The sequence below is a fragment of the Cetorhinus maximus genome, chromosome 4 (assembly GCF_964194155.1).
Source record: "Cetorhinus maximus chromosome 4, sCetMax3.hap1.1, whole genome shotgun sequence".
In the NCBI taxonomy this organism is placed as follows: domain Eukaryota; kingdom Metazoa; phylum Chordata; class Chondrichthyes; order Lamniformes; family Cetorhinidae; genus Cetorhinus; species Cetorhinus maximus.
In genome coordinates this window covers 164408959-164425819 of record NC_135882.1, presented here as the reverse complement: position 1 = coordinate 164425819, position 16861 = coordinate 164408959, and positions in this window count along the sequence as shown.

The window sequence follows — 16861 nt, the reverse complement described above, 5'->3', positions numbered from 1 at the left end:
ATCACTGGCTGGGCCAGCATTTATTGCCCATCCCTAGTTGCCCTTGAGAAGGTGGTGGTGAGTTGCCTTCTTGAACCGCTGCAGTCCATGTGGTGTAGGTACACCCACAGTGCTGTTTGGGAGGAAGTTCCAGGATTTTGACCCAGCCACAGTGAAGGAACGGCCGATATATTTCCAAGTCAGGATGGCGAGTGGCTTGGAGGACAACTTCCAGGTGATGGTGTTCCTCATCTATCTGCTGCCCTCGTCCTTCGAGGTGGTAGAAGTCGTGAGTTTGGAAGGCGCTGTTGAAGGAACCTTGGAGAGTTGCTGCCGTGCACCTTATAGATGGTACAAATAGAAGCATGGGGGGAGGGTGTTCCCCTCATCGGGCAGGCGAGACATGCCCAGGACCGGCAGCACAATGGTCTGCCACCCCGATCAGGCCCCGACTGCGGTTTTACGATGGCTGGCCAATTAACAGCGCGCTGAAACGCTTAGCACTGCCTGGGGTGGGGAGGGAGGAGGGCGAGCGCGGAAGTCAGCGCATGCGCACGGGTGCGCTCACAAAAGCTCCCTGAAGACACAAGAGCTGCCTCAGGGAGCTGAAGATTTTCCACATTAAAAAATAAAGTTTTTCAAAAAAAAGGTAAACATGTCCCCTCGTGTGACTCTGTTGTCACATGAGCAGGGACAGTTTGAAAATGAGTTCTGAACATTTATATCATACTTTTAATTAACATCGGAAACCTCATCCCACCCGCGGATGAGGTTTAGCTCAAAAATCCAAAGGCCGCTTGGCCTATTTGCCCACCCGCCATCCATAAGGGCAGGGAAAATTCTATTTAATTAAACGCTCAACGGGCTGAACAGCCCACTTAACTGTCAGCGGGCGTGCTGCCGACTCCCGTGTGCACCTGCCGACCGAAATATCACGCGAGTGTGCGATGACGTCGGGACACTCGCCTGATGCTATTTCACGCTCATTGCGTGTCGGGCGCACGCCCGCATGCCGAACTGAAAATCCTGCCCATAGATCACAAGAGCAAGGAAGTTATGGTAAACCTTTATGAATCAGAGATGGGGAGAAATATTTTCTCTCAGGGGGGTTGTGCGACTTTGGAACTCTCTGCCTCAAAAAGCGGTGGGAAATGGTGTCACTGAATATTTTTTTAAGGCGGGGATTCTTACCAGACAAGGCAATCAAAAATTATCGAGGGATAGATGGGAATGTGGGACTCGAAACACAAACAGATCAGCCATGATCTTATTGAATGGCGGAGCAGGCTCGAGGGGCCGAATGGCCTACTCCTGCTCCTGTTTCATACGTTCGTAAGTTCATATCACGGGTTAGGCCCAAGCTAAAGTTTTGTCACCTTACTTTAGGAAAGATGGCCAGGCCTTGGAGACGGTGCAGAGGGGATTTACTAGAATAGTGCCAGGGATGACGATTTTCAGTTATGTGGAGAGACTAGAGCTGGAACTTTCCTGTCCCGAATTAGTCGGAAATGGAAATGGAAACAGCGAAACAAATGGCTGCCAAGCAGCGTTGCAGGAAATCCCGCCTCCGTTTGTACCCCCCCCCTGCCATTTTCCTGAGGATGGGAGAGGGATCAGTTCCTGAACAGCCCTGCTTCTATTAAGGAAGTAATGTACATCATGACGGGTTCATTAAAAGCCCGTCTCCGGAAAGTTTTTGAATTTTGTGTGAGGCAGCCAGGGTTCAGCGGCTGTTTAGCTTTAGAGCGGCTGCATGGAGGTGGGAAGAGTTTTAAAAGGTAAGTAATGTTTATGCTCTTTTTATTCGTTTTACATTTTCTGTTTAGACATCTGCTGAAACTGCAGTTCCAAGGTCAAATTGTTTTTGGCAGGGGTGATTTATGGGCTCTTGGATGCAATCTAGCCTTTTAATATGCTTATGAGAGCAAAGTATGAACATTGTCAAGCACTTAGGAAATGCATTAAGAAGTTGGATTTTTTCTAAGAACCCATAAATCCCCCAAATAAACACTTATCTCTTCAGAGCACCTGTATAAACATTGTCAAGCAGTTCAAAACACATTAACAAAACAAAAACAGAATTACCTGGAAAAACTCAGCAAGTCTGGCAGCATCGGCGGAGAAGAAATCAGTTAACGTTTCGAGCCTTCACGGCCCTTCGGCAGAACTGGAGCATAGTCAGAAGAAGGGAGAAATATAAATTGGTTTAAGGTGGGGGGTGGGGGAGAGACACATTGAGGGTGTGGTGATTGTGGAGATGAGCAGTTAATCAAAAGATGTTACAGACAAAAGGGTCAAAGAGGTGTTGAAGGTGGTGGTATTTGTCTGAGAAAAGTGCTAATTAAGAATGGAAGACAGGATATTCAAAGTACAGCTCTAGTGGGGGTGGGGTGGAAAGACCAAAGATTTTAGTTTTAGATTTAAAAATAATGGAAATAGGTGGGGAAAGAAGAATCTATATAAATTGTTGAAAAAAAAAGCGGGGGGGTGGAAAGAAACGGGGTGGGGATGGGGGGAGGGGGAGTTTAAGATCTAAAGTTGTTAAACTCAATATTCAGCCCGGAGGGCTGTAAAGTGCCTAGTCGGAAGATGAGGTGCTGTTCCTCCAGTTTGCGTTGGGCTTCACTGGAACAATGCAGCAAGCCAAGGACAGACATGTTGGCAAGAGAACAGGGTGGAGTGTTAAAATGGCAAGCGACAGGGAGGTTTGGGTCTTTCTTGCGGACAGACCGCAGGTGTTCCGCAAAACGGTCGCCCAGTTTGCGTTTGGTCTCTCCAATGTAGAGGAGACCGCATTGGGAGCAACGAATGCAGTAGACTAAGTTAGGGGAAATGCAAGTGAAATGCTGCTTCACTTGAAAGGAGTGTTTGGGCCCTTGGACGGTGAGGAGAGAGGAAGTGAAGGGGCAGGTGTTGCATCTTCTGCGTGGGCATGGGGAGGTGCCATAAGTGGGGGTTGAGGAGTAGGGGGTGATGGAGGAGTGGACCAGGGTGTCCCGGAGGGAACGATCCCTACGGAATGCCGTCAGGGGGGGTGAAGGGAAGATGTGTTTGGTGGTGGCATCATGCTGGAGTTGGCGGAAATGGCAGAGGATGATCCTTTGAATGCGGAGGCTGGTGGGGTGATAGGTGAGGACAAGGGGGACCCTATCATGTTTCTGGGAAGGAGGAGAAGGCATGAGGGAGGATGCGCGGGATATGGGCCGGACACGGTTGAGGGCCCTGTCAACGACCGTGGATGGAAAACCTCGGTTAAGGAAGAAGGAGGACATGTCAGAGGAGCTGTTTTTGAAGGTAGCGTCATCAGAACAGATGCGACGGAGGCGAAGGAACTGAGAGAATGGGATGGAGTCTTTACAGGAAGCGGGGTGTGAGGAGCTGTAGTCGAGGTAGCTGTGGGAGTCGGTAGGCTTGTAATGGATATTGGTGGACAGTCTATCATCAGAAATTGAGACAGAGAGGTCAATGGAGGGAAGAGAAGTGTCAGAGATGGACCATGTGAAGATGATGGAGGGGTGGAGATTGGAAGCAAAATTAATAAACTTTTCCAGGTCCCGACGAGAGCATGAAGCAGAACCGAAGTAATCATCGATGTACCGGAGAAAGAGTTGTGGGAGGGGGCCGGAGTAGGACTGGAACAAGGAATGTTCCACATACCCCATAAAGAGACAGGCATAGCTGGGGCCCATGCGGGTACCCATAGCCACACCTTTTATTTGGAGGAAGTGAGAGGAGTTAAATTGGATTACTTAAGTACCTCAGGTAAACAATTAGACTCTTGACAATGTTCACAGGCTGCTCTCAAGAGTCATACTCTTTATTTGGGGGATTAATGAGCTCTTAGAAGCAATTCAGCTTTTATAATAGGATTTGTGATTTCATATGCTTTGAAGGGATGGGGGTGGGGATGAATGGGGGGGTGCGAATAGATGGGGGGTGGGGAGGAATAGGGTGGGAATGGGGGTGGAGCGTGAGGGGGGAATAGGAGGTGAGAGGGAATGGATGGATGAGGGGGATAGGGGTGGTGGGATGTGAGGTGGAGGATGGTGGATGGGGATGAGGGTGGGGGAGGGAGATAGGGGAGAGGGGGATGTCAGGTGAGGGAGGATGGGGTGGAGGGGATGCAGGGTGGGGGTTGGGGAATGGAGATGAGGGGATGGGGTTGGGGGCGGGAAATACATTTAAATTTTAACATTTTTTAGATATTTTCGAAATTCTTTTAGGCCGGTATATTTGTGAAGTGCTCAGAGTGAAGGCAGGCCTGGGCTTGCCTCCTCAGGAGTTGGTCCACTTCCACTCCCACCTCATGTTTGCCCAGATGGGTGGCAGTCCCACCATGAGGCCCAAGTGAGACCCTGGGAACCATAAATCCACAGTCCCTGGCAGCCTGAAGACAGAATTTGAAATCAACTCCGGTTCAGTCCCGACTCCTGATTCCCGTCTCCCACGGGAAAATCCCAGCCTAGGTAAGTTATGGTTGTTTTCCTCAGAGAAGAGAAGATTTAAGGGGAAATTTAAATGAGGTGTTCAACATTGTGAGGGCCTCTTATCGAGTAAATACGGGAAAACTGTTTCCACTGGACAGGGGACACAGATTTAAGATATTAGCAAAAAAGTCTGGTGGGAGATGAAGAGAAATTTCTTTACACAGCAGATTGTTCTGGAATGTTCTATCTGAAAGGGTAGAGGCAGCAGGTTCTGTAGCAACTTGCAAAAGGGAATGGCCTATACTTATATTTCAAAAGGAGATATTTTCAGGTCCACGGCAGTAAGTGAAACTAACCGAATAGTTCTTCAAACTGCCCGCATGGGCCAAATGGCCACATCCCATGGGGGTTCATTCCATCATCAACCCTCTTTCTCTCATCAGGATTACTTAAAATGAAAGGCTTGCAGTTATGCTCAATTTTTCTCCACAACTTTCTTGGGCAATTATCCTGCCTCCAGCCAATTAATGCTCAAAGGGGGATGGAATCCTCCCCGCTTGCCTGGGTGAGTGCAGCTCCAACAACACTCAAGAAGCTTGACATCACCCAAGACAAAGCAGCCCACTTGATTGGCGCCACATCTGCCAACTTCAACATCCACTCCCTCCACCACCGATGTACAGTGGCAGCAGTGTGCCCCATCTACAAGATGCACCGCAGCAGCTCACCAAGGCTCCTTCGACAGCACCTTCCAAACCTCCAACCTCTGCCACCTAGAAGGACAAGGGCAGCAGATGCATGGGAACTCCACCACCTGCAAATTCCCCTTCAAGCCACTCACCATCCTGACTTGGAAATATATCGCTGTTCCCTCACTGTCGCTGGGTCTAAATCGTGGAACTCACTTCCTAACAGCACTGTGGACTGCAGCAGTATGAGGAGAGGGCTCACCACCATCTTCTCAAGGGAAATGAGGGATGGGCAATAAAAATGCTGGCCTAGCCACGTCCTGTGAAAGAATGAATTTTTTTTAAAAAACACTCCTTGGAGCATTAAATGGCTGTGGGGCAGCCGGTATAGGTGGGGAAGCCCCACCATCTGAAAAGTCCTGGCCTAGTTATAGATTTAAAAATAATGGAAATAGGTGGGAAAAGAAAAATCTATATAAATTATTGGAAAAAGCAAAAGGGAGGGGGAAGAAATGGGAAGGGGGTGGGGATGGGGGAAGGGAGTTTAAGATCTAAAGTTGTTGAATTCAATATTCAGCCCGGAAGCCTCATCTTCCGACTAGGCACTTTACAGCCTTCCGGGCTGAATATTGAATTCAACAACTTTAGATCTTAAACTCCCTCCCCCCATCCCCACCCCCTTCCCGTTTCTTCCCCCTCCCTTTTGTTTTTTCTAATAATTTATATAGATTTTTCTTTTCCCACCTATTTCCATTATTTTTAAATCTATAACTATAATACCCTGTCGTCAGTCTTTCCACCCCACCCCCACTAGAGCTGTATCTTGAGTGTCCTGCCATCCATTCTTAATTAGCACATTCTCTTAGATAATATCACCACCTTTAACACCCCTTTGTTCCTTTTGTCTGTGACATCTTTTGATTATCTGCTCCTATCACTGCTTGCTTGTCCCTACAACCACCCCCCCGCCAACAACTTCTCTCCCCCCACCCCACCCCCACCTCCCCAACCTTAAACCAGCTTATATTTCACCCCTCTCCTAACTTTACTCAGTTCTGCCGAAGGGTCATGAGGACTCGAAACGTCAACTGTTTTCTTCTCTGCCGATGTTGCCAGACCTGCTGAGTTTTTCCAGGTAATTCTGTTTTTGTTATGAGTTAGTGTTGCACTGGCGATATAACTATGGAAGCTCCTTGCTCAGTGCAACAAATAACTTATGAAGAATACAAAGAGTTAATATAATGTATGAAGAAGCCGCATTCAATTAGTCTAAATGGCCACCCGATTCACTTTTATTTAAGAACAAGATACCCAAGTTAGACAATGAAGTCTCAGGCAAAATTTAAATCAAAGGATTGCAAATTTAGTGCTTGTTTTCTGAAAGCATTTTGTGCTACAGATTTTAAATCCTAGTTTGTGAACATCCTTTCTCTGCACATGTTTGAAGAGTGTGGCTGTGGGCGAAGGGAAGGAACATCTTCCTACTCACTCTGGGTGGTTGCAGTGCAGTTCCAGACAGAGAGAGGGAGGGAGATTCATCTGCTCCTACTGTGAGATGGGGGCCCGAATTTATTCTATAGAAACTGTTTTTTTTCCTTTTCTCCAATAGTTTTAAGTATTTCAAGTTCTAAGTTCCATTATGAACTCACAGCCCCTGTTGAAAAGCAAGGCAGTTTGTCCAACCCCTGGGCAATCAAAGTTTGGTAAAGTGTTTAAAAATTTTATAAAAGTGTTCAAAAGTTTATAAAAGTCTATAAAATTGTTCAAAGCTATTTAAAAGTTCATAACAGCTTCTAAAAGCTTTTTTTAAAAGTGCTTAAAAGTATTTTAAATCATTATAAAACACTCTCTTGCCTTTCAGCTGAAGGCTGACCTTAGGAAACATGTCTTCAGCTCATGGCATCAGGAATGCCCCTCGCTGCAAGGCCTCGCTCTTCTTTTCTTCGGTGGACCATGCTGCAGTCAGAAGTCAAAATCTCCACTGCAGCCAAGGAACTAGTTAAATTCACGTTTCTTGGCAGTGATTGCCACTGCCTCATTTCCCTTATTCTTTCATGGGATGTGGGCGTCACTGGTAAGGCCAGCATTTGTTGCACATTCCTAATTGCCCTTGAACTGACCTTGTTGGGTCATTTCCGAGGGCAGTTAAGAGTCAACCACACTACTGCGGGTCTGGAGTCACATGTAGGCCAGGCCAGGGAAGGATGGCTGGTTTCCTTCCCCAAAGGGCATTAGGTGGGTTTTTATGACAATCGATGATAGTTCCATGGTCACGATTACAGAGAGTACCTTTACATTCCAGGTTTATTAATTAAACTTAAATTCCACCAGCTGCCGGGGTGGGATTTGAACTCATGCCCCGAGAGCATTAGCCTGGGTCTTTGGATTACTCATTCCAGCGGCATTACCACCGCACCACGATCGCCCCCTGCTGACTGCAAACTCTGGCCACCATCTTTCAGATCAGAAAGTAAACTGAAGCCAGGTCTAAGTGGGAGCAAAAGATTGCATGGTGCTATTCAAAGGACAGCAGATATGTTCTCATGGTACCTTTAGAATGCTTTACACCTGGTTATTTGTCTCATTGGCTATTAAGTGGGATAGAAGTGAGCTGAAGTTGTGAAGGAATAGGGGTCAAACAGTAATAATACAGGAACAGTTTTTCCAGGTATTTTTGTTTTTGTTTTGGATTTCCAGCATCCGCAGTTTTTTGCTTTTATCTTAGTGTTTAATTGACTGCCACTTCTCTTCCAGGAATGCCTACCTTGAAGAAGTTCTGCTCTTCTCTCTGTCAGGATTTTCGTATCTCTCTTTTGCCTTGTTATTTTTACTTAGTTCTGTTGAAGGGTCATTCGGACTCGAAACGTTAACTGTGTTCCTCTCCGCAGATGCTGCCAGACCTGCTGAGTTTTTCCAGGTATTTTTGTTTTTGTTTTGGATTTCCAGCATCAGCAGTTTTTTTGCTTTTATAATAATACAGGAATATTAGGTTCAAAAGTTACTTTTCTGTACCTACACCTAAATCGTACAGGTTTAGTTTAGTTTCGAACCTAATGAGCCTCACACACTTGGGGATTAAGATAATCTGACTTTAATATTTGATGGATATCCTTTCCTTTTCAAAATATTATCTCTATAACACTTAGGCCTGAATTTCCCCCTCGTTGGGTGCGCGTGATCGGCGGGCCCGGGAGCAGACGGGAACTGGGCCCCCGACGGTGATCAGCCCCCCCCCCCAACCATGATTTCACCAGCGTGGAACGCACGCTGAAAAGCTCAGCCAGCGCTGCCGGGGTGGGGGCAGGGAGAGGGCGGGCAACAACGTCACCACGGGGCCCAGGCGATCGCATCCAGTGAGCTCCCAGAAGGGAGCTGCAGGCCTCCAAATAATAAAAGAAAGCACAAAAGTGCTGCAAAAAATATCCACGCAGAACAATCAAGCCCCTGAAAGCAGACCTCATAAAAATGCTGTCCCCAGATGTTTCTGGTTATTTCCTAAAGGAGATTTCATCCCGCCCTTGGACCAGGGCTTCATCAAAAATGTAAAGGCCGCCTAGCTGTTCGGCCTGTCTGCCGACCGTAAGGTTGGACGGGCCACGAAGAATCGCGTTCACTAGCGCCACTAAGGGCTTAATTGCCCGCTCAATGGTCGGCGGGCCGCTCTCCCGGCTGTCGCGCAAGCCCACGGAGCGAAATATCCCGCGAGTGCGCGACGGCGTCAGGACGCTCGTCCCGACATCACCGTGTGCGATTTTACGTCCGTTCAGGTGGGACGCGCGCCTGCCCGGTGAGGGGAAAATTCTGCCCTTAAAAGTTTAAACTTCTGATTCTCTATTGGAAATGAGAATTAGTTAATATCCCCTTTTCCTGAATTCATCTCGCAACTTATGGTTTCCGTATAAACGTTGAATTTCATATTTGCTTATTTTAATAAACTTCTGTGCATTTTAACATTAAAGTTGTCTGACTTAGTTTTCTGTATCAATAACTTGAAGAGCCCAACCCAGAACCAAAAGTTCCCTTCCGGTCGGTGGATACTTAACTGAGAAGTTTCATCTCGCCCCTTCTAACATCCGGGAAAATTACAATCTGGCTAAAAACTAATTAAAAATAAAAGGCTGTCTGGAAGAAAGCTGACTAACCTTGACTGGATCCTTTCCTTCAGGGAGAGATTGATCAGACTCTGCAGGCCCAGTTGAGTGTTCTTGGATTCTGACTCTCTCTGCCATCAGTTGAAGGGGGTTAATCAGGGGGTAGGGTAATCCCATAAAGGGGCTAGGATTGCAATACACCACACAGTTACCTCCATAATAGCAGTGATTAGGCTTGCAAAGCAATTTTCATTTACTCATTCAGTCACAGGACGTGGGCATAGCTGGCAAAGCCAGCATTTCTGCCCTTGAGAAGATGATGGTGAGCCACTCACCTTGAATGGCTTTTCACAGGGCAATTATGAATCGACCACATTGCTGTGAGTCTGGAGTCCTATATGACCGGGTGAGGATGGCAGGTTTCTTAGAGGAACCAGATGGGTTTTTTATAACAATTCACTGGTTTTGATTCCTGACACTAGCTTTTTTTTTAAAAAAATCCAAATTTGTTTAATTAATTGAATTTAAATTCCCCAGCTGCCATTTGAACTCACATCCCTACATTAATAATCAAGGCCTGTGGATTACTGGTCCCTTAACTTAATCATTATGCTTCCATTTCCATAAAGAATGCATTCAGAAGCATTATATAATGCATTTCTTTCTTTCAGGAATATAATTCAATTTTTCCCTCTGGATCCTAATTAAACTCAGGGTGGGCACTCTGTCACTTAATCTAGTATCTGGGAGCTTCAGATAATGAGTACATCTTGAAATGTATCAAGGGAAAAATGAGTTCCCATTATCTGGCTTCAGGTCAGTATTATTATTAACTACATATGTTCTCTTCACCAGGGAAGAGTGGATCTAAAGGAGGGTGAAAAAAGCTAACTAAAAGTAAAGCAACGAATAAAAATTTGTTGTCTAGAATGCAATTGGATCCAGTGCTAGATTCAAAACTGAAATGTTGCTTCCATCGTTAATATCTGATGTTAGATTTTGAAGAATTCATCAGGCACAGTTTTATGAGTTCATCTTCTCTGGAGTCTTGACATTCCAGCTTCAGAAGTTGAGGTGACTTTTCGTTCTGAATTTTAAGACCTGTGGATGTTAACCGGCCGCTTATTGTAGCTTTTGCAATTCATTAACCGGCTAAGGAATTTCTCGCTCCGAGTCCATTTCACGTGTTGCTGAAATAAAGATTTAAACCGCTGCTCCAGTTTACAATCCAGCTCAGCATACAATCCTGCGCCTTGTTCCTGTAGTGTTGTAGTTGTCATGTTTGCTTTGCACGTGGAAGGATCCCTGGCAGAAACATTAGCAAAAACAAAAAGCTTGCTCATCTAAGTGTGACAAAAAGTTCCATGATTCACTTTCGCACCTGGAGAATTACATACAGCTTTGGTCCCCTAACCTAAAGAAAGATATATTTGCTATAGAGGGAGTGCAACGAAGATTCACCAGGCTGATCCTGTCAGGCGGGCTTGCCCTGTGAGGGAACATTGAGGAGACTGGGCCGGTATTTACTAGAGTTTAGAAGAATGAGAGGCAATCTCATTGAACATGCAAAATTCTTACAGGGCTCGACAGGGTAGAGGCGGCAAGGATGTTTCGCCTGGCTGGGGTGACCAGAACCAGGGGACGCAATCTCAGAATAATGGGTAGGCCATTGGGGACTTAGATGAGGAGGAATTTCTTCACTCAGAGGGAGGTAAATCTTTGGAATTCTCTACCCTAGAGGGCTGTGGAAGCTCAATCATTGAGCATGTTTAAGACAGAAATTGATAAAAGGTATAAAATTCTGACAGGGCTGGACAGACTGGATTCAGGGATGATGTTTCCTCTGGCTGAGGGACCCAGAACAAGGGTTCACAGTCTCAGGATATGGGTAGGCCATTTAGCACTGGGATGAGGAGAAATGTCTTCACTCAGAGGGTGGTGAACCTATGGAATTCTCTACCACAGAGGGCTGTAGAGGCCAAGTCACTGAATATATTTAAGAAGGAAATCGATAGATTTCTAGACTCTAAAGGCGTCAAGGGGTATGGAGAGAGAGAGGGAGTATGGCGTTGAGATAGAGGATCAGCCATGATCAGATTGAATGGCGGAGCAGGCTCGAAGGGCCAAATGACCTACTCCTGCTCCTATTTTCTATTTTTCTATGTTTCTATGATAGAATCTTAGATAGTAAAGACATTAAGGGATATGGGGATAGTGCAGGAAAATGGGGTTGAGGTAGAAGATCAACCATGATCTAATTGAATGATGGAGCAAGCTCGAGGGGCTGAATGGCCTTCTCCTGCTCCTATTTCCTATGTTCCTATGTCCTTATTGCCTCATTTGGGGACCTCAATCTTCTCAGGTGCCAGGAAGACATAAAGGGCAATTAAACCCATTGGGCAGAATTTTAACAGGAGTGGGTTTCAGGGCTGGAGGGAGGGGTGTAGAATCACGAGGAAAGGTGGAAGTGGGATGCCTTCCTGATTCTGTGAAATTCCCTTAGGGATATGGGATGTCGAGACCGGCCTCCCCACCCAGAGACCAATTGAGTCCCTTAAGCAGCCAGTTAAGGGCCAGTTAAAGGCCTCTTCCCATCGTTGAAGGCATTCTGTCAGTGGCAGCAGGGGGATGGGGTGGGCTCCACCATGCTAGATCGACCAGCAAAAGCTGGCGTCATTCCTGCATGATCGAGGCGGGAGGGTGGGGGGGTTGTTGGTAGCCTTCCTAATCGGGCAGCCTGTGGCCTACAGAGGTTCCCTCCCTCCACCGTGGATAGGGCCAGGCCCACACCCACACCCACGCCCAATCACAAGAACTCCCCCCACTCTATTCGGCAGGGTCTGCCTGATTGCCCCCAACAGCCCAACCCCACTTACCTCGGTTCCAGGATGTTGCTCTGGCCTGGTCGTAGTCCCAGCAAAGGCCACCTCTCCTGATGGCGGGAGCCCATTAAAGAACACGAAGAGAGAGAGAGAGACGAGACACCATTCAAGAAGGAAAAGAGCAGCTGATTGGTGAGTAGGATTGGTGAGTATTCCTAGTCTTTAAAGTAAAAGTAAGGTCTTTAGTTTGTGTTTAGGTCTCTATTTTATTTTCCCTTTTTCTTAAAAATAACTTAAGTATAAGATTGATACTGGTGTAAAAAAAATTACAATGAAGTGAAAAGAGCAGGGGATTCTTCAAGTGTAAAGAGCAGGGATACTAGAGTAATTAATTAATGAATTTAGTAATACAATAGCGATGGCAGGACGGGTGATGTGTTGCTGCTGCAGCATGTGGGAGCTACTGGGCACCAAGGTGATCCAGGGCGAACACATCTGCACCAGGTGTTTGGAGCTCGAGAAATTTCCGATCCAAGTTAAGGAGCTGGAGAAGGAGCTGCAAACATTGCGCCACATCAGGGAGGGGGAAAGTTACCTGGACAATTTACTCCAGAAGGCGGTCACACCCCTCCGATTAGGTCATTCGAATTTGGTCTGTGATCAGGGACAGGAGGTTGTGGCTGCAGGTGAGGCAGGTACGGGGACCCGGGGGGTAGTGTTCGAGGAGCCTCAGTCCCTGCAACTTTCCAACAGTCACTAGGTTCTTGCAAGCTGTGTGGACGAGAGCGGGGACTGCAGAGAGGATGAGTGAACATGACCACGGCACTGTGGTACAGGGAGCCATTCAAGCGGGGGGAGGAAATAGGAATGTAGTACCGGTAAGGGACAGTGTAATGTTATGATCCAAGCTGAGATTGCCCCTGGACAAGCCTGATCCCAGAGTGGAACCCAGCTTGATAGATCCTAACTTTTATTTTTGTTTGTTTAGATCCATGGAGAGTAGCTACTGAACAGAGGCACAGGAGTCAACTGATGAACATTTAACAAAAGATTAAAACATTTATTCAACAAGAAAAGATGAACTATATTACAATACTCCTTCGCCCACAACTATACCTTTACAGATATATACAAATTTGTAAGGATAATACAAGTCACAAAAGCTATCTTATACTCTAATGTTCACAGTAAGTACACAGTCCATGTAAACCTATGGCACCCTGTGGTCAGACACACCACACTCTGAAACCAAGTGACAGATGCCACCTCAAACAGATGCTAATGGGTCTCTCCTCAGCTGCCCCCAGCCGCTTGTCACACCGTGAGTCAACCAGTCTCACTGAACTCCACCCTTCACACGAGGGATTCTAATGTCCACTCTCCAGGGCTTCACCTTGGACTCTTCTCTCAAACTGATGTTTTCACTCAGAAACCTTCCACAAGGGCTCACCTCCAGGATTCTGAACTCTCCTTCTGATGTTTCTCTTCCTTGGGTCACCACATGCACCCAAGCTGAAGTCCATGCACTCTCTCTCCCCAGCTCAGCCTTAACAGTACACAACTGTTTCACATGCTCATAGCAAAGAATTACAGACCTTCAGCTGTCTCTTTGAGCCTTCTTGCTTCTTGCAAGCTGTTCTCACTTTAAATCTGAAGCTTGGAGCCTTTATCTCTGCCTCTCACTCTTAACTTCACTTAACAGGACCTTTTCCCAGGTTCCTGTCCTTCCTTTAACTCGAAGGCCTTCCTTGGACTTTCTCTTATTCCACTTCCTTGGACGTTTGAGGGTTTTCTTAGCTTGGGACTTGTTATTTGTTCCCTTTTAGGCTGCTTCTGCTTCACAGCTGCCTTCAAACCTTCTGAACTCAAACAGCTTCCAAAACAAACTGCTGTCTTTCTTCTTCTGTGTGTGTGTCTGTGGGAGGAACCTGCCTATTTGGCCTCCATGTTGCTAGGTAACAGCAGCGTTTTTCCTACTCTTGTGCGTTTACTTTCACTTTAAAGGAGTCATAAACGTCTCAGTAGAAATGCAAGCAGCCTTTTAAAGTGAAACTAAAACTCTATTTGCCCTTTCTTAACACACATATGCATAAATACAAATCCAAACTAAACTTTAAAGCTAGAACTCATTCCTAACACCCACAAATACAAGTATAACTTACTTAAGCTATCTCTATTTCCCAACGGTAATTAGGGGGATAGATACTGTTCTCTGCAGCCATGAGCGTGAGTCCCGAAAGCTGTGTTGCCTGCCTGGTGCCAGGGTTAAGGACATCTCCTCAGGGCTGGAGAGGAATTTGGAGTGAAAGGGGAGGGATCCAGCTGTCATTGTCCGCATTGGTATCGACGGCATTGATAGAACTAGAAAGGAGATTCTGTTGAAAGAATTTGAACTGTTAGCAGCTAAATTAAAAAGCAGAACATCCATGGTAATAATCTCAGGATTACTACCTGAGCCATGGACAAACTGGCATAGGGTAAGTAAAGTCAAGGAGTTAAATGCGTGGCTCAAGGTTGTTGTGGGAGGAATGGGTTTGAGTTCATGGGGCACTGGCATCAGTACTGGGGTAGAAGGGAGCTGTTCTGGTGGGAAGGGCTTCACTTGAACCATGCTGGGACCAGTGTCCTGGCAAATCGAATAACTAGGGCTGTAGAGAGGGTGTTAAACTAAATATAAGGGGGGAGGGCTCTGGAAAGGGGAATATGCAGACTTACAAAGCAAAAGGATATGGCAGCATTACAGGGCAGCTATTTAGGCAATGATACCCAGAGTATGACAGGAAGGGACAGAATGTACAAACATATAAAAGCAGCAGCAAATGGGGTCAAAGAGGGAAAAAATGGTAAAAAGGCAAAATTAATAGTTCTTTACTTAAATGCACGTAATATTCAGAACAAAATAAATGAATTAATGGTACAAATAGAGGTTAATGGGTATGATCTTATAGCCATTACGGAGACATGGTTACAAGGAGATCAAACTGGGAACTAAATATTCAGGGGTATGGGACACACATAAGGCTACTTAATAAGATAAGAGCCCATGGTTGGGGATAGTATATTAGCATGGGTAGAGGATTGGCTAACTAATAGAAAACAGAGAGCTGGGATAAGGGGGGCATTTTCAGGATGGCAACCTGTAACTAGTGGAGTGCCACAGGGATCAGTACTGGGGCCACAATTATTTACAATATATATTAATGACTTGGATGAGGGAAGTGAATGTACTATCACCAAGTTTGCGGCTGACACAAAAATAGGTGGGAAGGCAAGTGGTGAGGATGACACAAAAAGTCTACAGAGGGATATAGACAGGTTAAGTGAGTGGGCAAAAAATTAGCAGATGGAATATAATGTGGGAAAATGTGAGGTTATGCACTTTGGCAGGAAGAATAGAGGAGCTGAATATTATTTAAATGGAGAAAGACTGCAGAAAGCTGCAGCACAGAGGGATCTGGGAGTCCTCATGCATGAATCCTAAAAAGCTAACATACAAGTTCAGCAGGTAATAGGGAAGGCAAATGGAATGTTGGCCTTTATTTCAAAGAGAATGAAGTATAAAAATAGGGAAGTCTTGCTAAAACTATACAAGGCAATAGTTAGATCACACCTAGAATACTGTGAACAGTTTTGGTCCCCTAATCTAAGGAAAGATATACTGGCACTGGAGGCAGTCCAGAGAAGGTTCACTAGGTTGATCCCGGGTATGGAGGGATTATCTTATGAGGAGAGGTTGAGTAGGTTGGGCCTGTACTCATTGGAGTTTAGAAGAATGAGAGGCGACATTATTGAAATATATAAGATTCTTAGGGGGCTTGACAGGGTAGATGCTGAGAGGTTGTTTCCCCTTGTGGGAGAGTCCAGGACCAGAGGGCATAATCTCAGAGTAAGGGGGTGCCCATTTAAGGCAGAGATGAGGAGGAATTTCTTCTCTCAGAGGATAGTGAATCTGTGGAATTCTTTACTGCAGAGGGTTGTAGAGGCTGGGCCGTTAAGTATATTCAAGGCTGAGGTAGACAGATTTTTAATCCGTAAGGGAATCAAGGGTTATGGGGGAAAGGCAGGAAAGTAGAGTTAAGGATTATCAGATCATCAATGATCTCATTGAATGGCGGAGCACACTCGTTGGGCCGAATGACCGACCTCTGCTCCTACATCTTATGGTCTTATGGCATTGATGGGACTGAAGCACTGGAGGTTCTCCAATTGACCGGCAGCTCTTGGAGGCTGGACGTCCTCCCTTAAAGAGGCTGGTGCCCCAATGTCAAGCAGTTACGAACCTGATAGCCACAGAATCAGATCAGATCACCCAGAAACAGCTGAGGCAGCGTTACTTCTTGACTCCCCCCTGTTTGGGCCATCGGCACCCCGACAACATTTCGTCCATTACGTCAGGTTCTCCACCCTACTCACGCTTTCCCAGGAATTGCTAGTTTCCCTGAGTGGGCTTTATTGGGCATTCACCTACAAACTCAAAATTAACAATGCAGCTTTCAAAATTCTCTTGTCTCATTTTCTTGAATGTCCATCCATGTGGTGCTTAAATGCAGGAATATTTTTAATATTATCACATCTATCTCCTTGTTGCAAACTTTGGGTCTGCAATAGACATTCTCATTGTTACCCATCTCTCCCGTAAGTTGGTCCCACGTCCCTGATTATCAGGCGTTTACCTTTACTGCCCGTTATCCAGCTCTCCAATAGCGTGACCCACAAGTATAACAATGAAACCCTCTGTATATAAAGCAAATTCTGTAATCTTACACACTCCGTCACACAATATTCTCCAATCTATCAAAAGGCAATTTGATGAACATTTTAAAAAGATTAGACCAAATATTAAATCAACAGTT